General features: G+C 33.1%; 11 non-coding genes across 11 annotated transcripts; all 11 read left to right on the forward strand.

The window, feature by feature from the left end:
• The first annotated feature begins 3,337 nt into the window (after positions 1–3,337).
• On the forward strand, positions 3,338–3,410 carry TRNAR-CCU (transfer RNA arginine (anticodon CCU)). Its single transcript has one exon. It is a non-coding gene; the product is annotated as a tRNA-Arg (tRNA).
• A 2,615-nt stretch (positions 3,411–6,025) lies between these two features.
• TRNAR-CCU (transfer RNA arginine (anticodon CCU)) lies at positions 6,026–6,098 on the forward strand. Its single transcript has one exon. It is a non-coding gene; the product is annotated as a tRNA-Arg (tRNA).
• Positions 6,099–8,713: 2,615 nt separating this feature from the next.
• Positions 8,714–8,786, forward strand: TRNAR-CCU (transfer RNA arginine (anticodon CCU)). The gene has a single exon. It is a non-coding gene; the product is annotated as a tRNA-Arg (tRNA).
• Positions 8,787–10,081: 1,295 nt separating this feature from the next.
• TRNAR-CCU (transfer RNA arginine (anticodon CCU)) lies at positions 10,082–10,154 on the forward strand. Its single transcript has one exon. It is a non-coding gene; the product is annotated as a tRNA-Arg (tRNA).
• Positions 10,155–11,580: 1,426 nt separating this feature from the next.
• Positions 11,581–11,653, forward strand: TRNAR-CCU (transfer RNA arginine (anticodon CCU)). Its single transcript has one exon. It is a non-coding gene; the product is annotated as a tRNA-Arg (tRNA).
• A 1,413-nt stretch (positions 11,654–13,066) lies between these two features.
• Positions 13,067–13,139, forward strand: TRNAR-CCU (transfer RNA arginine (anticodon CCU)). Its single transcript has one exon. It is a non-coding gene; the product is annotated as a tRNA-Arg (tRNA).
• A 1,428-nt stretch (positions 13,140–14,567) lies between these two features.
• On the forward strand, positions 14,568–14,640 carry TRNAR-CCU (transfer RNA arginine (anticodon CCU)). Its single transcript has one exon. It is a non-coding gene; the product is annotated as a tRNA-Arg (tRNA).
• Positions 14,641–16,070: 1,430 nt separating this feature from the next.
• Positions 16,071–16,143, forward strand: TRNAR-CCU (transfer RNA arginine (anticodon CCU)). Its single transcript has one exon. It is a non-coding gene; the product is annotated as a tRNA-Arg (tRNA).
• Positions 16,144–17,569: 1,426 nt separating this feature from the next.
• On the forward strand, positions 17,570–17,642 carry TRNAR-CCU (transfer RNA arginine (anticodon CCU)). The gene has a single exon. It is a non-coding gene; the product is annotated as a tRNA-Arg (tRNA).
• Positions 17,643–19,055: 1,413 nt separating this feature from the next.
• Positions 19,056–19,128, forward strand: TRNAR-CCU (transfer RNA arginine (anticodon CCU)). Its single transcript has one exon. It is a non-coding gene; the product is annotated as a tRNA-Arg (tRNA).
• A 1,428-nt stretch (positions 19,129–20,556) lies between these two features.
• TRNAR-CCU (transfer RNA arginine (anticodon CCU)) lies at positions 20,557–20,629 on the forward strand. The gene has a single exon. It is a non-coding gene; the product is annotated as a tRNA-Arg (tRNA).
• The last annotated feature ends 1,864 nt before the right edge of the window (positions 20,630–22,493 follow it).

Consider the following 22,493-nt stretch of genomic DNA (forward strand, 5'->3'; position numbering starts at 1 on the left):
GATAGTACAATCACATTTTATGCTGGTATTTGTAAAGCAAAGAACACAAATAAACGATTAGTTTCCTGAAAAGTTTACTATCACCTGGGACAGTGGCTTCAAGTCCCATCTAGGATGCATGTTCCTTTGTTGCTCATTCTCATTCTAGAAGTTATGCTTTTTTTCAATTCAGGTGACTGTCTTAATGGTATTGCAGAAAATCCATATATACCAAAACATACCTATTAAGTTTTAATTGCAATTTAATATCAGAGTGGCTACAAAATAACAATTTCTATTGCAATTGCTGATGGGTTTCTTGAAGTCCTTTCATCCATGTCATCAAAAGGGTAATTTTCTGCCTTTTATATTTCTTTGGACACTGACTTTACTGACAATTTAGGTGCTTCAGACCAAAAAAACAATGTTTACCTTTAAATATAGAGCACAAGTGAGATTTAACTTATTTTTATTTAAAGATACTGCATTTTTTGGTATTATAGTGTATATTTTCCCTATGCAACATTAAAGTTACATATATCTATAGCAAATATTATTTAAGATAAAAAAACAGGAATTATTTTACAATTTTGATAATATTGAACTGTACAACAATGGCATGAATTCATTGCAATATACACCTATGGATACATAAAACTGGGCAATAACACAAATGCACAATATAATTGATTACCTTATGATTAGAATATTACTTTTTTTAGGTACTTTATTATTGGGTGCAGTAGTTTAGTGGATTTAAAAAGTAACTAATTTAAAATGAATAAACCAAGTTAATTTACTTAGTCAACTCGATGCTAAAATCACTCAACTAAAAATAATGCACTTTGACCATGTGCTCCTGTGGCGCAATCGGTCTGTGCGCAGAACTTAAAAGACAGTATCTGTTGAGCAATGCTGAGGTTGTGAGTTCAAGCCTCACCTGGAGCAAATGTAATTTTTTTTCTAATGTCATCAGTTAATGATTATCATCTGCTTCCTGAACATCCTGATATGAAGGCAGAAAAAAAACACAAACATGACTGTTTTTAAGTACCAGTACACACAGCTGCTTTGGTTCATATGCAGTGTAAACATTACTTTAGTTAGTCAACAAAATGGAATGCAAAAGACTACCTCTTTATTGGTAAAAGAGTTGCATCAATCTGTTTTGCTGCAATGTAACATGAGGGTCCACACTATTAGGTCTGGATAGTACAATCACATTTTATGCTGGTATTTGTAAAGCAAAGAACACAAATAAACGATTAGTTTCCTGAAAAGTTTACTATCACCTGGGACAGTGGCTTCAAGTCCCATCTAGGATGCATGTTCCTTTGTTGCTCATTCTCATTCTAGAAGTTATGCTTTTTTTCAATTCAGGTGACTGTCTTAATGGTATTGCAGAAAATCCATATATACCAAAACATACCTATTAAGTTTTAATTGCAATTTAATATCAGAGTGGCTACAAAATAACAATTTCTATTGCAATTGCTGATGGGTTTCTTGAAGTCCTTTCATCCATGTCATCAAAAGGGTAATTTTCTGCCTTTTATATTTCTTTGGACACTGACTTTACTGACAATTTAGGTGCTTCAGACCAAAAAAACAATGTTTACCTTTAAATATAGAGCACAAGTGAGATTTAACTTATTTTTATTTAAAGATACTGCATTTTTTGGTATTATAGTGTATATTTTCCCTATGCAACATTAAAGTTACATATATCTATAGCAAATATTATTTAAGATAAAAAAACAGGAATTATTTTACAATTTTGATAATATTGAACTGTACAACAATGGCATGAATTCATTGCAATATACACCTATGGATACATAAAACTGGGCAATAACACAAATGCACAATATAATTGATTACCTTATGATTAGAATATTACTTTTTTTAGGTACTTTATTATTGGGTGCAGTAGTTTAGTGGATTTAAAAAGTAACTAATTTAAAATGAATAAACCAAGTTAATTTACTTAGTCAACTCGATGCTAAAATCACTCAACTAAAAATAATGCACTTTGACCATGTGCTCCTGTGGCGCAATCGGTCTGTGCGCAGAACTTAAAAGACAGTATCTGTTGAGCAATGCTGAGGTTGTGAGTTCAAGCCTCACCTGGAGCAAATGTAATTTTTTTTCTAATGTCATTAGTTAATGATTATCATCTGCTTCCTGAACATCCTGATATGAAGGCAGAAAAAAAACACAAACATGACTGTTTTTAAGTACCAGTACACACAGCTGCTTTGGTTCATATGCAGTGTAAACATTACTTTAGTTAGTCAACAAAATGGAATGCAAAAGACTACCTCTTTATTGGTAAAAGAGTTGCATCAATCTGTTTTGCTGCAATGTAACATGAGGGTCCACACTATTAGGTCTGGATAGTACAATCACATTTTATGCTGGTATTTGTAAAGCAAAGAACACAAATAAACGATTAGTTTCCTGAAAAGTTTACTATCACCTGGGACAGTGGCTTCAAGTCCCATCTAGGATGCATGTTCCTTTGTTGCTCATTCTCATTCTAGAAGTTATGCTTTTTTTCAATTCAGGTGACTGTCTTAATGGTATTGCAGAAAATCCATATATACCAAAACATACCTATTAAGTTTTAATTGCAATTTAATATCAGAGTGGCTACAAAATAACAATTTCTATTGCAATTGCTGATGGGTTTCTTGAAGTCCTTTCATCCATGTCATCAAAAGGGTAATTTTCTGCTTTTTATATTTCTTTGGACACTGACTTTACTGACAATTTAGGTGCTTCAGACCAAAAAAACAATGTTTACCTTTAAATATAGAGCACAAGTGAGATTTAACTTATTTTTATTTAAAGATACTGCATTTTTTGGTATTATAGTGTATATTTTCCCTATGCAACAATAAAGTTACATATATCTATAGCAAATATTATTTAAGATAAATAAACAGGAATTATTTTACAATTTTGATAATATTGAACTGTACAACAATGGCATGAATTCATTGCAATATACACCTATGGATACATAAAACTGGGCAATAACACAAATGCACAATATAATTGATTACCTTATGATTAGAATATTACTTTTATTAGGTACTTTATTATTGGGTGCAGTAGTTTAGTGGATTTAAAAAGTAACTAATTTAAAATGAATAAACCAAGTTAATTTACTTAGTCAACTCGATGCTAAAATCACTCAACTAAAAATAATGCGCTTTGACCATGTGCTCATGTGGCGCAATCGGTCTGTGCTGGGATTTGTAAAACAAAGAACACAAATAAACGGCTTTCCTATATCGCAACAATTAATGATTATACTAATGAAAAATTCAGTTTCACTCAAAGATGTTACTAAGCCCCAGTGGCCTAATGGATAAGGCACTGGCCTCCTAAGCCAGGGATTGTGGGTTCAAGTCCCATCTGGGGTGATAGGCTTTATTTCTTTAAAATAATTTTGGAGATGTTCCTTTCATTCTTGCTTCATACTGCACAAATGGCTCCACCAGAAACTTTTATCTGCTTATCAATCCTGAACTGTTCAGCTTGCAAAATTATGGCCCAGTATCTAAAAGCAGACATTTATCCTAATGACATTGTGGATTAGTTTCCTGAAAAGTTTACTATCACCTGGGACAGTGGCTTCAAGTCCCATCTAGGATGCATGTTCCTTTGTTGCTCATTCTCATTCTAGAAGTTATGCTTTTTTTCAATTCAGGTGACTGTCTTAATGGTATTGCAGAAAATCCATATATACCAAAACATACCTATTAAGTTTTAATTGCAATTTAATATCAGAGTGGCTACAAAATAACAATTTCTATTGCAATTGCTGATGGGTTTCTTGAAGTCCTTTCATCCATGTCATCAAAAGGGTAATTTTCTGCTTTTTATATTTCTTTGGACACTGACTTTACTGACAATTTAGGTGCTTCAGACCAAAAAAACAATGTTTACCTTTAAATATAGAGCACAAGTGAGATTTAACTTATTTTTATTTAAAGATACTGCATTTTTTGGTATTATAGTGTATATTTTCCCTATGCAACATTAAAGTTACATATATCTATAGCAAATATTATTTAAGATAAATAAACAGGAATTATTTTACAATTTTGATAATATTGAACTGTACAACAATGGCATGAATTCATTGCAATATACACCTATGGATACATAAAACTGGGCAATAACACAAATGCACAATATAATTGATTACCTTATGATTAGAATATTACTTTTTTTAGGTACTTTATTATTGGGTGCAGTAGTTTAGTGGATTTAAAAAGTAACTAATTTAAAATGAATAAACCAAGTTAATTTACTTAGTCAACTCGATGCTAAAATCACTCAACTAAAAATAATGCGCTTTGACCATGTGCTCCTGTGGTGCAATCGGTCTGTGCGCAGAACTTAAAAGACAGTATCTGTTGAGCAATGCTGAGGTTGTGAGTTCAAGCCTCACCTGGAGCAAATGTAATTTTTTTTCTAATGTCATCAGTTAATGATTATCATCTGCTTCCTGAACATCCTGATATGAAGGCAGAGAAAAAACACAAACATGACTGTTTTTAAGTACCAGTACACACAGCTGCTTTGGTTCATATGCAGTGTAAACATTACTTTAGTTAGTCAACAAAATGGAATGCAAAAGACTACCTCTTTATTGGTAAAAAAGTTGCATCAATCTGTTTTGCTGCAATGTAACATGAGGGTCCACACTATTAGGTCTGGATAGTACAATCACATTTCATGCTGGTATTTGTAAAGCAAAGAACACAAATAAACGATTAGTTTCCTGAAAAGTTTACTATCACCTGGGACAGTGGCTTCAAGTCCCATCTAGGATGCATGTTCCTTTGTTGCTCATTCTCATTCTAGAAGTTATGCTTTTTTTCAATTCAGGTGACTGTCTTAATGGTATTGCAGAAAATCCATATATACCAAAACATACCTATTAAGTTTTAATTGCAATTTAATATCAGAGTGGCTACAAAATAACAATTTCTATTGCAATTGCTGATAGGTTTCTTGAAGTCCTTTCATCCATGTCATCAAAAGGGTAATTTTCTGCTTTTTATATTTCTTTGGACACTGACTTTACTGACAATTTAGGTGCTTCAGACCAAAAAAACAATGTTTACCTTTAAATATAGAGCACAAGTGAGATTTAACTTATTTTTATTTAAAGATACTGCATTTTTTGGTATTATAGTGTATATTTTCCCTATGCAACATTAAAGTTACATATATCTATAGCAAATATTATTTAAGATAAATAAACAGGAATTATTTTACAATTTTGATAATATTGAACTGTACAACAGTGGCATGAATTCATTGCAATATACACCTATGGATACATAAAACTGGGCAATAACACAAATGCACAATATAATTGATTACCTTATGATTAGAATATTACTTTTATTAGGTACTTTATTATTGGGTGCAGTAGTTTAGTGGATTTAAAAAGTAACTAATTTAAAATGAATAAACCAAGTTAATTTACTTAGTCAACTCGATGCTAAAATCACTCAACTAAAAATAATGCGCTTTGACCATGTGCTCCTGTGGTGCAATCGGTCTGTGCGCAGAACTTAAAAGACAGTATCTGTTGAGCAATGCTGAGGTTGTGAGTTCAAGCCTCACCTGGAGCAAATGTAATTTTTTTTCTAATGTCATCAGTTAATGATTATCATCTGCTTCCTGAACATCCTGATATGAAGGCAGAAAAAAAACACAAACATGACTGTTTTTAAGTACCAGTACACACAGCTGCTTTGGTTCATATGCAGTGTAAACATTACTTTAGTTAGTCAACAAAATGGAATGCAAAAGACTACCTCTTTATTGGTAAAAGAGTTGCATCAATCTGTTTTGCTACAATGTAACATGAGGGTCCACACTATTAGGTCTGGATAGTACAATCACATTTCATGCTGGGATTTGTAAAGCAAAGAACACAAATAAACGGCTTTCCTATATCGCAACAATTAATGATTATACTAATGAAAAATTCAGTTTCACTCAAAGATGTTACTAAGCCCCAGTGGCCTAATGGATAAGGCACTGGCCTCCTAAGCCAGGGATTGTGGGTTCAAGTCCCATCTGGGGTGATAGGCTTTATTTCTTTAAAATAATTTTGGAGATGTTCCTTTCATTCTTGCTTCATACTGCACAAATGGCTCCACCAGAAACTTTTATCTGCTTATCAATCCTGAACTGTTCAGCTTGCAAAATTATGGCCCAGTATCTAAAAGCAGACATTTATCCTAATGACATTGTGGATTAGTTTCCTGAAAAGTTTACTATCACCTGGGACAGTGGCTTCAAGTCCCATCTAGGATGCATGTTCCTTTGTTGCTCATTCTCATTCTAGAAGTTATGCTTTTTTTCAATTCAGGTGACTGTCTTAATGGTATTGCAGAAAATCCATATATACCAAAACATACCTATTAAGTTTTAATTGCAACTTAATATCAGAGTGGCTACAAAATAACAATTTCTATTGCAATTGCTGATGGGTTTCTTGAAGTCCTTTCATCCATGTCATCAAAAGGGTAATTTTCTGCTTTTTATATTTCTTTGGACACTGACTTTACTGACAATTTAGGTGCTTCAGACCAAAAAAACAATGTTTACCTTTAAATATAGAGCACAAGTGAGATTTAACTTATTTTTATTTAAAGATACTGCATTTTTTGGTATTATAGTGTATATTTTCCCTATGCAACATTAAAGTTACATATATCTATAGCAAATATTATTTAAGATAAATAAACAGGAATTATTTTACAATTTTGATAATATTGAACTGTACAACAGTGGCATGAATTCATTGCAATATACACCTATGGATACATAAAACTGGGCAATAACACAAATGCACAATATAATTGATTACCTTATGATTAGAATATTACTTTTATTAGGTACTTTATTATTGGGTGCAGTAGTTTAGTGGATTTAAAAAGTAACTAATTTAAAATGAATAAACCAAGTTAATTTACTTAGTCAACTCGATGCTAAAATCACTCAACTAAAAATAATGCGCTTTGACCATGTGCTCCTGTGGTGCAATCGGTCTGTGCGCAGAACTTAAAAGACAGTATCTGTTGAGCAATGCTGAGGTTGTGAGTTCAAGCCTCACCTGGAGCAAATGTAATTTTTTTTCTAATGTCATCAGTTAATGATTATCATCTGCTTCCTGAACATCCTGATATGAAGGCAGAGAAAAAACACAAACATGACTGTTTTTAAGTACCAGTACACACAGCTGCTTTGGTTCATATGCAGTGTAAACATTACTTTAGTTAGTCAACAAAATGGAATGCAAAAGACTACCTCTTTATTGGTAAAAGAGTTGCATCAATCTGTTTTGCTGCAATGTAACATGAGGGTCCACACTATTAGGTCTGGATAGTACAATCACATTTCATGCTGGTATTTGTAAAGCAAAGAACACAAATAAACGATTAGTTTCCTGAAAAGTTTACTATCACCTGGGACAGTGGCTTCAAGTCCCATCTAGGATGCATGTTCCTTTGTTGCTCATTCTCATTCTAGAAGTTATGCTTTTTTTCAATTCAGGTGACTGTCTTAATGGTATTGCAGAAAATCCATATATACCAAAACATACCTATTAAGTTTTAATTGCAATTTAATATCAGAGTGGCTACAAAATAACAATGTCTATGGCAATTGCTGATGGGTTTCTTGAAGTCCTTTCATCCATGTCATCAAAAGGGTAATTTTCTGCTTTTTATATTTCTTTGGACACTGACTTTACTGACAATTTAGGTGCTTCAGACCAAAAAAACAATGTTTACCTTTAAATATAGAGCACAAGTGAGATTTAACTTATTTTTATTTAAAGATACTGCATTTTTTGGTATTATAGTGTATATTTTCCCTATGCAACATTAAAGTTACATATATCTATAGCAAATATTATTTAAGATAAATAAACAGGAATTATTTTACAATTTTGATAATATTGAACTGTACAACAGTGGCATGAATTCATTGCAATATACACCTATGGATACATAAAACTGGGCAATAACACAAATGCACAATATAATTGATTACCTTATGATTAGAATATTACTTTTATTAGGTACTTTATTATTGGGTGCAGTAGTTTAGTGGATTTAAAAAGTAACTAATTTAAAATGAATAAACCAAGTTAATTTACTTAGTCAACTCGATGCTAAAATCACTCAACTAAAAATAATGCGCTTTGACCATGTGCTCCTGTGGTGCAATCGGTCTGTGCGCAGAACTTAAAAGACAGTATCTGTTGAGCAATGCTGAGGTTGTGAGTTTAAGCCTCACCTGGAGCAAATGTAATTTTTTTTCTAATGTCATCAGTTAATGATTATCATCTGCTTCCTGAACATCCTGATATGAAGGCAGAAAAAAAACACAAACATGACTGTTTTTAAGTACCAGTACACACAGCTGCTTTGGTTCATATGCAGTGTAAACATTACTTTAGTTAGTCAACAAAATGGAATGCAAAAGACTACCTCTTTATTGGTAAAAGAGTTGCATCAATCTGTTTTGCTACAATGTAACATGAGGGTCCACACTATTAGGTCTGGATAGTACAATCACATTTCATGCTGGGATTTGTAAAGCAAAGAACACAAATAAACGGCTTTCCTATATCGCAACAATTAATGATTATACTAATGAAAAATTCAGTTTCACTCAAAGATGTTACTAAGCCCCAGTGGCCTAATGGATAAGGCACTGGCCTCCTAAGCCAGGGATTGTGGGTTCAAGTCCCATCTGGGGTGATAGGCTTTATTTGTAAAGCAAAGAACACAAATAAACGTTTAGTTTCCTGAAAAGTTTACTATCACCTGGGACAGTGGCTTCAAGTCCCATCTAGGATGCATGTTCCTTTGTTGCTCATTCTCATTCTAGAAGTTATGCTTTTTTTCAATTCAGGTGACTGTCTTAATGGTATTGCAGAAAATCCATATATACCAAAACATACCTATTAAGTTTTAATTGCAATTTAATATCAGAGTGGCTACAAAATAACAATGTCTATGGCAATTGCTGATGGGTTTCTTGAAGTCCTTTCATCCATGTCATCAAAAGGGTAATTTTCTGCTTTTTATATTTCTTTGGACACTGACTTTACTGACAATTTAGGTGCTTCAGACCAAAAAAACAATGTTTACCTTTAAATATAGAGCACAAGTGAGATTTAACTTATTTTTATTTAAAGATACTGCATTTTTTGGTATTATAGTGTATATTTTCCCTATGCAACATTAAAGTTACATATATCTATAGCAAATATTATTTAAGATAAATAAACAGGAATTATTTTACAATTTTGATAATATTGAACTGTACAACAGTGGCATGAATTCATTGCAATATACACCTATGGATACATAAAACTGGGCAATAACACAAATGCACAATATAATTGATTACCTTATGATTAGAATATTACTTTTATTAGGTACTTTATTATTGGGTGCAGTAGTTTAGTGGATTTAAAAAGTAACTAATTTAAAATGAATAAACCAAGTTAATTTACTTAGTCAACTCGATGCTAAAATCACTCAACTAAAAATAATGCGCTTTGACCATGTGCTCCTGTGGTGCAATCGGTCTGTGCGCAGAACTTAAAAGACAGTATCTGTTGAGCAATGCTGAGGTTGTGAGTTTAAGCCTCACCTGGAGCAAATGTAACTTTTTTTCTAATGTCATCAGTTAGTGATTATCATCTGCTTCCTGAACATCCTGATATGAAGGCAGAAAAAAAACACAAACATGACTGTTTTTAAGTACCAGTACACACAGCTGCTTTGGTTCATATGCAGTGTAAACATTACTTTAGTTAGTCAACAAAATGGAATGCAAAAGACTACCTCTTTATTGGTAAAAGAGTTGCATCAATCTGTTTTGCTGCAATGTAACATGAGGGTCCACACTATTAGGTCTGGATAGTACAATCACATTTCATGCTGGGATTTGTAAAGCAAAGAACACAAATAAATGGCTTTCCTATATTGCAACAATTAATGATTATACTAATGAAAAAATCAGTTTCACTCAAAGATGTTACTAAGCCCCAGTGGCCTAATGGATAAGGCACTGGCCTCCTAAGCCAGGGATTGTGGGTTCAAGTCCCATCTGGGGTGATAGGCTTTATTTCTTTAAAATAATTTTGGAGATGTTCCTTTCATTCTTGCTTCATACTGCACAAATGGCTCCACCAGAAACTTTTATCTGCTTATCAATCCAGAACTGTTCAGCTTGCAAAATTATGGCCCAGTATCTAAAAGCAGACATTTATCCTAATGACACTGTGGATTAGTTTTCTGAAAAGTTTACTATCACCTGGGACAGTGGCTTCAAGTCCCATCTAGGATGCATGTTCCTTTGTTGCTCATTCTCATTCTAGAAGTTATGCTTTTTTTCAATTCAGGTGACTGTCTTAATGGTATTGCAGAAAATCCATATATACCAAAACATACCTATTAAGTTTTAATTGCAATTTAATATCAGAGTGGCTACAAAATAACAATTTCTATTGCAATTGCTGATGGGTTTCTTGAAGTCCTTTCATCCATGTCATCAAAATGGTAATTTTCTGCCTTTTATATTTCTTTGGACACTGACTTTACTGACAATTTAGGTGCTTCAGACCAAAAAAACAATGTTTACCTTTAAATATAGAGCACAAGTGAGATTTAACTTATTTTTATTTAAAGATACTGCATTTTTTGGTATTATAGTGTATATTTTCCCTATGCAACATTAAAGTTACATATATCTATAGCAAATATTATTTAAGATAAATAAACAGGAATTATTTTACAATTTTGATAATATTGTACTGTACAACAGTGGCATGAATTCATTGCAATGGATATGGATACATAAATCTGGGCAATAACACAAATGCACAATATAATTGATTACCTTATAATTAGAATATTACTTTTATTTGGTACTTTAGTATTGGGTGCAGTAGTTTAGTGGATTTAAAAAGTAACTCATTTAAAATTAATAAACCAAGTTAAGTTACTTAGTCAACTCGATGCTAAAATCACTCAACTAAAAATAATGCGCTTTGTCCTTTTACTCCTGTGGCCCAATCGGTCTGTGTGCGGTACTTATAAGACAGTATCTGTTGAGCAATGCTGAGGTTGTGAGTTCAAGCCTCACCTGGAGCAAATGTAATTTTTTTTCTAATGTCATCAGTTAATGATTATCATCTGCTACCTGAACATCCTGATATGAAGGCAGAAAAAAAAACTCAAACATGACTGTTTTTAAGGTACCAGTACACACAGCTGCTTTGGTTCATATGCACTGTAAACATTACTTTAGTTAGTCAACAAAATGGAATGCAAAAGACTACCTCTTTATTGGTAAAAGAGATGCATCAATCTGTTTTGCTGCAATGTAACATGAGGGTCCACACTATTAGGTCTGGATAGTACAATCACATTTCATGCTGGGATTTGTAAAGCAAAGAACACAAATAAACGGCTTTCCTATATCGCAACAATTAATGATTATACTAATGAAAAATTCAGTTTCACTCAAAGATGTTACTAAGCCCCAGTGGCCTAATGGATAAGGCACTGGCCTCCTAAGCCAGGGATTGTGGGTTCAAGTCCCATCTGGGGTGGTAGGCTTTATTTCATTAAAATAATTTTGGAGATATTCCTTTCATTCTTGCTTCATACTGCACAAATGGCTCCACCAGAAACTTTTATCTGCTTATCAATCCGGAACTGTTCAGCTTGCAAAATTATGGCCCAGTATCTAAAAGCAGACATTTATCCTAATGACATTGTGGATTAGTTTTCTGAAAAGTTTACTATCACCTGGGACAGTGGCTTCAAGTCCCATCTAGGATGCATGTTCCTTTGTTGCTCATTCTCATTCTAGAAGTTATGCTTTTTTTCAATTCAGGTGACTGTCTTAATGGTATTGCAGAAAATCCATATATACCAAAACATACCTATTAAGTTTTAATTGCAATTTAATATCAGAGTGGCTACAAAATAACAATTTCTATTGCAATTGTTGATGGGTTTCTTGAAGTCCTCTCATCCATGTCATCAAAATGGTAATTTTCTGCCTTTTATATTTCTTTGGACACTGACTTTACTGACAATTTAGGTGCTTCAGACCAAAAAAACAATGTTTACCTTTAAATATAGAGCACAAGTGAGATTTAACTTATTTTTATTTAAAGATACTGCATTTTTTGGTATTATAGTGTATATTTTCCCTATGCAACATTAAAGTTACATATATCTATAGCAAATATTATTTAAGATAAATAAACAGGAATTATTTTACAATTTTGACAATATTGTACTGTACAACAGTGGCATGAATTCATTGCAATATACACCTATGGATACATAAAACTGGGCAATAACACAAATGCACAGTATAATTGATTACCTTATAATTAGAATATTACTTTTATTTGGTACTTTAGTATTGGGTGCAGTAGTTTAGTGGATTTAAAAAGTAACTCATTTCAAATTAATAAACCAAGTTAATTTACTTAGTCAACTCGATGCTAAAATCACTCAACTAAAAATAATGCGCTTTGTCCATTTACTCCTGTGGCCCAATCGGTCTGTGTGCGGTACTTATAAGACAGTATCTGTTGAGCAATGCTGACGTTGTGAGTTCAAGCCTCACCTGGAGCAAATGTAATTTTTTTTCTAATGTCATCAGTTAATGATTATCATCTGCTACCTGAACATCCTGATATGAAGGCAGAAAAAAAAACTCAAACATGACTGTTTTTAAGGTACCAGTACACACAGCTGCTTTGGTTCATATGCACTGTAAACATTACTTTAGTTAGTCAACAAAATGGAATGCAAAAGACTTCCTCTTTATTGGTAAAAGAGTTGCATCAATCTGTTTTGCTGCAATGTAACATGAGGGTCCACACTATTAGGTCTGGATAGTACAATCACATTTCATGCTGGGATTTGTAAAGCAAAGAACACAAATAAACGGCTTTCCTATATTGCAACAATTAATGATTATACTAATGAAAAGATGTTACTAAGCCCCAGTGGCCTAATGGATAAGGCACTGGACTCCTAAGCCAGGGATTGTGGGTTCAAGTCCCATCTGGGGTGGTAGGCTTTATTTCATTAAAATAATTTTGGAGATGTTCCTTTCATTCTTGCTTCATACTGCACAAATGGCTCCACCAGAAACTTTTATCTGCTTATCAATCCAGAACTGTTCAGCTTGCAAAATTATGGCCCAGTATCTAAAAGCAGACATTTATCCTAATGACATTGTGGATTAGTTTTCTGAAAAGTTTACTATCACCTGGGACAGTGGCTTCAAGTCCCATCTAGGATGCATGTTCCTTTGTTGCTCATTCTCATTCTAGAAGTTATGCTTTTTTTCAATTCAGGTGACTGTCTTAATGGTATTGCAGAAAATCCATATATACCAAAACATACCTATTAAGTTTTAATTGCAATTTAATATCAGAGTGGCTACAAAATAACAATTTCTATTGCAATTGCTGATGGGTTTCTTGAAGTCCTTTCATCCATGTCATCAAAAGGGTAATTTTCTGCCTTTTATATTTCTTTGGACACTGACTTTACTGACAATTTAGGTGCTTCAGACCAAAAAAACAATGTTTACCTTTAAATATAGAGCACAAGTGAGATTTAACTTATTTTTATTTAAAGATACTGCATTTTTTGGTATTATAGTGTATATTTTCCCTATGCAACATTAAAGTTACATATATCTATAGCAAATATTATTTAAGATAAATAAACAGGAATTATTTTACAATTTTGATAATATTGTACTGTACAATAATGGCATGAATTCATTGCAATATACACCTATGGATACATAAAACTGGGCAATAACACAAATGCACAATATAATTGATTACCTTATGATTAGAATATTACTTTTATTAGGTACTTTAGTAGTGGGTGCAGTAGTTTAGTGGATTTAAAAAGTAACTAATTTAAAATTAATAAACCAAGTTAATTTACTTAGTCAACTCGATGCTAAAATCCCTCAACTAAAAATAAAGTGCTTTGTCCATGTGCTCCTGTGGCGCAATCGGTCTGTGCGCCGTACTTATAAGACAGTATCTGTTGAGCAATTCTGAGGTTGTGAATTCAAGCCTCACCTGAAGCAAATGTAATTTTTTTTCTAATTTCATCAGTTAATGATTATCATCTGCTTCCTGAACATCCTGATATGAAGGCAGAAAAAAAACACAAACATGACTGTTTTTAAGTACCAGTACACACAGCTGCTTTGGTTCATATGCACTGTAAAAATTACTTTAGTTAGTCAACAAAATGGAATGCAAAAGACTACCTCTTTATTGGTAAAAGAGATGCATCAATCTGTTTTGCTGCAATGTAACATGAGGGTCCACACTATTAGGTCTGGATAGTACAATCACATTTCATGCTGGGATTTGTAAAGCAAAGAACACAAATAAATGGCTTTCCTATATTGCAACAATTAATGATTATACTAATGAAAAAATCAGTTTCACTCAAAGATGTTACTAAGCCCCAGTGGCCTAATGGATAAGGCACTGGCCTCCTAAGCCAGGGATTGTGGGTTCAAGTCCCATCTGGGGTGATAGGCTTTATTTCTTTAAAATAATTTTGGAGATGTTCCTTTCATTCTTGCTTCATACTGCACAAATGGCTCCACCAGAAACTTTTATCTGCTTATCAATCCGGAACTGTTCAGCTTGCAAAATTATGGCCCAGTATCTAAAAGCAGACATTTATCCTAATGACATTGTGGATTAGTTTCCTGAAAAGTTTACTATCACCTGGGACAGTGGCTTCAAGTCCCATCTAGGATGCATGTTCCTTTGTTGCTCATTCTCATTCTAGAAGTTATGCTTTTTTTCAATTCAGGTGACTGTCTTAATGGTATTGCAGAAAATCCATATATACCAAAACATACCTATTAAGTTTTAATTGCAATTTAATATCAGAGTGGCTACAAAATAACAATTTCTATTGCAATTGCTGATGGGTTTCTTGAAGTCAATTCATCCATGTCATCAAAAGGGTAATTTTCTGCTTTTTATATTTCTTTGGACACTGACTTTACTGACAATTTAGGTGCTTCAGACCAAAAAAACAATGTTTACCTTTAAATATAGAGCACAAGTGAGATTTAACTTATTTTTATTTAAAGATACTGCATTTTTTGGTATTATAGTGTATATTTTCCCTATGCAACATTAAAATTACATATATCTATAGCAAATATTATTTAAGATAAATAAACAGGAATTATTTTACAATTTTGACAATATTGTACTGTACAACAATGGCATGAATTCATTGCAATATACACCTATGGATACATAAAACTGGGCAATAACACAAATGCACAATATAATTGATTACCTTATAATTAGAATATTACTTTTATTAGGTACTTTAGTATTGGGTGCAGTAGTTTAGTGGATTTAAAAAGTAACTGATTTAAAATTAATAAACCAAGTTAAGTTACTTAGTCAACTCGATGCTAAAATCACTCAACTAAAAATAATGCGCTTTGTCCATGTACTCCTGTGGCCCAATCGGTCTGTGTGCGGTACTTATAAGACAGTATCTGTTGAGCAATGCTGAGGTTGTGAGTTCAAGCCTCACCTGGAGCAAATGTAATTTTTTTTCTAATGTCATCAGTTAATGATTATCATCTGCTACCTGAACATCCTGATATGAAGGCAGAAAAAAAACCTCAAACATGACTGTTTTTAAGGTACCAGTACACACAGCTGCTTTGGTTCATATGCACTGTAAACATTACTTTAGTTAGTCAACAAAATGGAATGCAAAAGACTACCTCTTTATTGGTAAAAGAGTTGCATCAATCTGTTTTGCTGCAATGTAACATGAGGGTCCACACTATTAGGTCTGGATAGTACAATCACATTTCATGCTGGGATTTATAAAGCAAGGAACACAAATAAACGGCTTTCCTATATCGCAACAATTAATGATTATACTAATGAAAAATTCAGTTTCACTCAAAGATGTTACTAAGCCTCAGTGGCCTAATGGATAAGGCACTGGCCTCCTAAGCCAGGGATTGTGGGTTCAAGTCCCATTTGGGGTGATAGGCTTTATTTCATTAAAATAATTTTGGAGATGTTCCTTTCATTCTTGCTTCATACTGCACAAATGGCTCCACCAGAAACTTTTATCTGCTTATCAATCCAGAACTGTTCAGCTTGCAAAATTATGGCCCAGTATCTAAAAGCAGACATTTATCCTAATGACACTGTGGATTAGTTTTCTGAAAAGTTTACTATCACCTGGGACAGTGGCTTCAAGTCCCATCTAGGATGCATGTTCCTTTGTTGCTCATTCTCATTCTAGAAGTTATGCTTTTTTTCAATTCAGGTGACTGTCTTAATGGTATTGCAGAAAATCCATATATACCAAAACATACCTATTAAGTTTTAATTGCAATTTAATATCAGAGTGGCTACAAAATAACAATTTCTATTGCAATTGCTGATGGGTTTCTTGAAGTCCTTTCATCCATGTCATCAAAATGGTAATTTTCTGCCTTTTATATTTCTTTGGACACTGACTTTACTGACAATTTAGGTGCTTCAGACCAAAAAAACAATGTTTACCTTTAAATATAGAGCACAAGTGAGATTTAACTTATTTTTATTTAAAGATACTGCATTTTTTGGTATTATAGTGTATATTTTCCCTATGCAACATTAAAGTTACATATATCTATAGCAAATATTATTTAAGATAAATAAACAGGAATTATTTTACAATTTTGATAATATTGTGCTGTACAACAGTGGCATGAATTCATTGCAATGGATATGGATACATAAATCTGGGCAATAACACAAATGCACAATATAATTGATTACCTTATAATTAGAATATTACTTTTATTTGGTACTTTAGTATTGGGTGCAGTAGTTTAGTGGATTTAAAAAGTAACTCATTTAAAATTAATAAACCAAGTTAATTTACTTAGTCAACTCGATGCTAAAATCACTCAACTAAAAATAATGCGCTTTGTCCATTTACTCCTGTGGCCCAATCGGTCTGTGTGCGGTACTTATAAGACAGTATCTGTTGAGCAATGCTGAGGTTGTGAGTTCAAGCCTCACCTGGAGCAAATGTAATTTTTTTTCTAATGTCATCAGTTAATGATTATCATCTGCTACCTAAACATCCTGATATGAAGGCAGAAAAAAAAACTCAAACATGACTGTTTTTAAGGTACCAGTACACACAGCTGCTTTGGTTCATATGCACTGTAAACATTACTTTAGTTAGTCAACAAAATGGAATGCAAAAGACTACCTCTTTATTGGTAAAAGAGATGCATCAATCTGTTTTGCTGCAATGTAACATGAGGGTCCACACTATTAGGTCTGGATAGTACAATCACATTTCATGCTGGGATTTGTAAAGCAAAGAACACAAATAAATGGCTTTCCTATATCGCAACAATTAATGATTATACTAATGAAAAATTCAGTTTCACTCAAAGATGTTACTAAGCCCCAGTGGCCTAATGGATAAGGCACTGGCCTCCTAAGCCAGGGATTGAGGGTTCAAGTCCCATCTGGGGTGGTAGGCTTTATTTTATTAAAATAATTTTGGAGATATTCCTTTCATTCTTGCTTCATACTGCACAAATGGCTCCACCAGAAACTTTTATCTGCTTATCAATCCGGAACTGTTCAGCTTGCAAAATTATGGCCCAGTATCTAAAAGCAGACATTTATCCTAATGACATTGTGGATTAGTTTTCTGAAAAGTTTACTATCACCTGGGACAGTGGCTTCAAGTCCCATCTAGGATGCATGTTCCTTTGTTGCTCATTCTCATTCTAGAAGTTATGCTTTTTTTCAATTCAGGTGACTGTCTTAATGGTATTGCAGAAAATCCATATATACCAAAACATACCTATTAAGTTTTAATTGCAATTTAATATCAGAGTGGCTACAAAATAACAATTTCTATTGCAATTGTTGATGGGTTTCTTGAAGTCCTCTCATCCATGTCATCAAAATGGTAATTTTCTGCCTTTTATATTTCTTTGGACACTGACTTTACTGACAATTTAGGTGCTTCAGACCAAAAAAACAATGTTTACCTTTAAATATAGAGCACAAGTGAGATTTAACTTATTTTTATTTAAAGATACTGCATTTTTTGGTATTATAGTGTATATTTTCCCTATGCAACATTAAAGTTACATATATCTATAGCAAATATTATTTAAGATAAATAAACAGGAATTATTTTACAATTTTGACAATATTGTACTGTACAACAGTGGCATGAATTCATTGCAATATACACCTATGGATACATAAAACTGGGCAATAACACAAATGCACAGTATAATTGATTACCTTATAATTAGAATATTACTTTTATTTGGTACTTTAGTATTGGGTGCAGTAGTTTAGTGGATTTAAAAAGTAACTCATTTCAAATTAATAAACCAAGTTAATTTACTTAGTCAACTCGATGCTAAAATCACTCAACTAAAAATAATGCGCTTTGTCCATTTACTCCTGTGGCCCAATCGGTCTGTGTGCGGTACTTATAAGACAGTATCTGTTGAGCAATGCTGACGTTGTGAGTTCAAGCCTCACCTGGAGCAAATGTAATTTTTTTTCTAATGTCATCAGTTAATGATTATCATCTGCTACCTGAACATCCTGATATGAAGGCAGAAAAAAAAACTCAAACATGACTGTTTTTAAGGTACCAGTACACACAGCTGCTTTGGTTCATATGCACTGTAAACATTACTTTAGTTAGTCAACAAAATGGAATGCAAATGACTTCCTCTTTATTGGTAAAAGAGTTGCATCAATCTGTTTTGCTGCAATGTAACATGAGGGTCCACACTATTAGGTCTGGATAGTACAATCACATTTCATGCTGGGATTTGTAAAGCAAAGAACACAAATAAACGGCTTTCCTATATCGCAACAATTAATGATTATACTAATGAAAAGATGTTACTAAGCCTCAGTGGCCTAATGGATAAGGCACTGGACTCCTAAGCCAGGGATTGTGGGTTCAAGTCCCATCTGGGGTGGTAGGCTTTATTTCATTAAAATAATTTTGGAGATGTTCCTTTCATTCTTGCTTCATACTGCACAAATGGCTCCACCAGAAACTTTTATCTGCTTATCAATCCAGAACTGTTCAGCTTGCAAAATTATGGCCCAGTATCTAAAAGCAGACATTTATCCTAATGACATTGTGGATTAGTTTTCTGAAAAGTTTACTATCACCTGGGACAGTGGCTTCAAGTCCCATCTAGGATGCATGTTCCTTTGTTGCTCATTCTCATTCTAGAAGTTATGCTTTTTTTCAATTCAGGTGACTGTCTTAATGGTATTGCAGAAAATCCATATATACCAAAACATACCTATTAAGTTTTAATTGCAATTTAATATCAGAGTGGCTACAAAATAACAATTTCTATTGCAATTGCTGATGGGTTTCTTGAAGTCCTTTCATCCATGTCATCAAAAGGGTAATTTTCTGCCTTTTATATTTCTTTGGACACTGACTTTACTGACAATTTAGGTGCTTCAGACCAAAAAAACAATGTTTACCTTTAAATATAGAGCACAAGTGAGATTTAACTTATTTTTATTTAAAGATACTGCATTTTTTGGTATTATAGTGTATATTTTCCCTATGCAACATAAAAGTTACATATATCTATACCAAATATTATTTAAGATAAATAAACAGGAATTATTTTACAATTTTGATAATATTGTACTGTACAACAGTGGCATGAATTCATTGCAATATACACCTATGGATACATAAAACTGGGCAATAACACAAATGCACAATATAATTGATTACCTTATGATTAGAATATTACTTTTATTAGGTACTTTAGTATTGGGTGCAGTAGTTTAGTGGATTTAAAAAGTAACTAATTTTAAATTAATAAACCAAGTTAATTTTCTTAGTCAACTCGATGCTAAAATCACTCAACTAAAAATAAAGCGGTTTGTCCTTGTGCTCCTGTGGTGCAATCGGTATGTGCGCGGTACTTATAAGACAGTATCTGTTGAGAAATCCTGAGGTTGTGAATTCAAGGCTCACCTGGAGCAAATGCAATTTTTTTTCTAATGTCATCAGTTAATGATTATCATCTGCTTCCTGAACATCCTGATATGAAGGCTGAAAAAAAACACAAACATGACTGGTTTTAAGTACCAGTACACACAGCTGCTTTGGTTCATATGCACTGTAAAAATTACTTTAGTTAGTCAACAAAATGGAATGCAAAAGACTACATCTTTCTTGGTAAAAGAGTTGCATCAATCTGTTTTGCTGAAATGTAACATGAGGGTCCACACTATTAGGTCTGGATAGTACAATCACATTTCATGCTGGGATTTGTAAAGCAAAGAACACAAATAAACGGCTTTCCTATATCGCAACAATTAATGATTATACTAATGAAAAAGTCAGTTTCACTCAAAGATGTTACTAAGCCCCAGTGGCCTAATGGATAGGGCACTGGCCTCCTAAGCCAGGGATTGTGGGTTCAAGTCCCATCTGGGGTGATAGGCTTTATTTCATTAAAATAATTTTGGAGATGTTCCTTTCATTCTTGCTTCATACTGCACAAATGGCTCCACCAGAAACTTTTATCTGCTTATCAATCCGGAACTGTTCAGCTTGCAAAATTATGGCCCAGTATCTAAAAGCAGACATTTATCCTAATGACATTGTCGATTAGTTTTCTGAAAAGTTTACTATCACCTGGGACAGTGGCTTCAAGTCCCATCTAGGATGCATGTTCCTTTGTTGCTCATTCTCATTCTAGAAGTTATGCTTTTTTTCAATTCAGGTGACTGTCTTAATGGTATTGCAGAAAATCCATATATACCAAAACATACCTATTAAGTTTTAATTGCAATTTAATATCAGAGTGGCTACAAAATAACAATTTCTATTGCAATTGCTGATGGGTTTCTTGAAGTCCTTTCATCCATGTCATCAAAAGTGAAATTTTCTGCCTTTTATATTTCTTTGGACACTGACTTTACTGACAATTTAGGTGCTTCAGACCAAAAAAACAATGTTTACCTTTAAATATAGAGCACAAGTGAGATTTAACTTATTTTTATTTAAAGATACTGCATTTTTTGGTATTATAGTGTATATTTTCCCTATGCAACATTAAAGTTACATATATCTATTGCAAATATTATTTAAGATAAATAAACAGGAATTATTTTACAATTTTGATAATATTGAACTGTACAACAATGGCATGAATTCATTGCAATATACACCTATGGATACATAAAACTGGGCAATAACACAAATGCACAATATAATTGATTACCTTATGATTAGAATATTACTTTTATTAGGTACTTTAGTATTGGGTGCAGTAGTTTAGTGGATTTAAAAAGTAACTAATTTTAAATTAATAAACCAAGTTAATTTTCTTAGTCAACTCGATGCTAAAATCACTCAACTAAAAATAAAGCGCTTTGTCCATGTGCTCCTGTGCCGCAATCGGTATATGCGCAGGACTTATAAGACAGTATCTGTTGAGAAATCCTGAGGTTGTGAATTCAAGCCTCACCTGGAGCAAATGTAATTTTTTTTCTAATGTCATCAGTTAATGATTATCATCTGCTTCCTGAACATCCTGATATGAAGGCAGAAAAAAAACACAAACATGACTGTTTTTAAGTACCAGTACACACAGCTGCTTTGGTTCATATGCACTGTAAAAATTACTTTAGTTAGTCAACAAAATGGAATGCAAAAGACTACATCTTTCTTGGTAAAAGAGTTGCATCAATCTGTTTTGCTGCAATGTAACATGAGGGTCCACACTATTAGGACTGGATAGTACCATCACATTTCATGCTGGGATTTGTAAAGCAAAGAACACAAATAAACAGCTTTCCTATATCGCAACAATTAATGATTATACTAATGAAAAAATCAGTTTCACTCAAAGATGTTACTAAGCCCCAGTGGCCTAATGGATTGTGGGTTCAAGTCCCATCTGGGGTGATAGGCTTTATTTCATTAAAATAATATTGGAGATGTTCCTTTCATTCTTGCTTCATACTGCACAAATGGCTCCACCAGAAACTTTAATCTGCTTAACAATCTGGAACTGTTCAGCTTGCAAAATTATGGCCCAGTATCTAAAAGCAGACATTTATCCTAATGACATTGTGGATTAGTTTCCTGAAAAGTTTACTATCACCTGGGACAGTGGCTTCAAGTCCCATCTAGGATGCATGTTCCTTTGTTGCTCATACTCATTCTAGAAGTTATGCTTTTTTTCAATGCAGGTGTCTGTCTTAATGGTATTGCAGAAAATCCATATGTACCAAAACATACCTATTAAGTTTTAATTGCAATTTAATATCAGAGTGGCTACAAAATAACAATGTC

The sequence above is a fragment of the Taudactylus pleione genome, unplaced genomic scaffold (genome assembly GCF_031769625.1).
Source record: "Taudactylus pleione unplaced genomic scaffold, aTauple2 ptg000473l, whole genome shotgun sequence".
NCBI classification, from domain to species: Eukaryota; Metazoa; Chordata; class Amphibia; order Anura; family Myobatrachidae; genus Taudactylus; species Taudactylus pleione.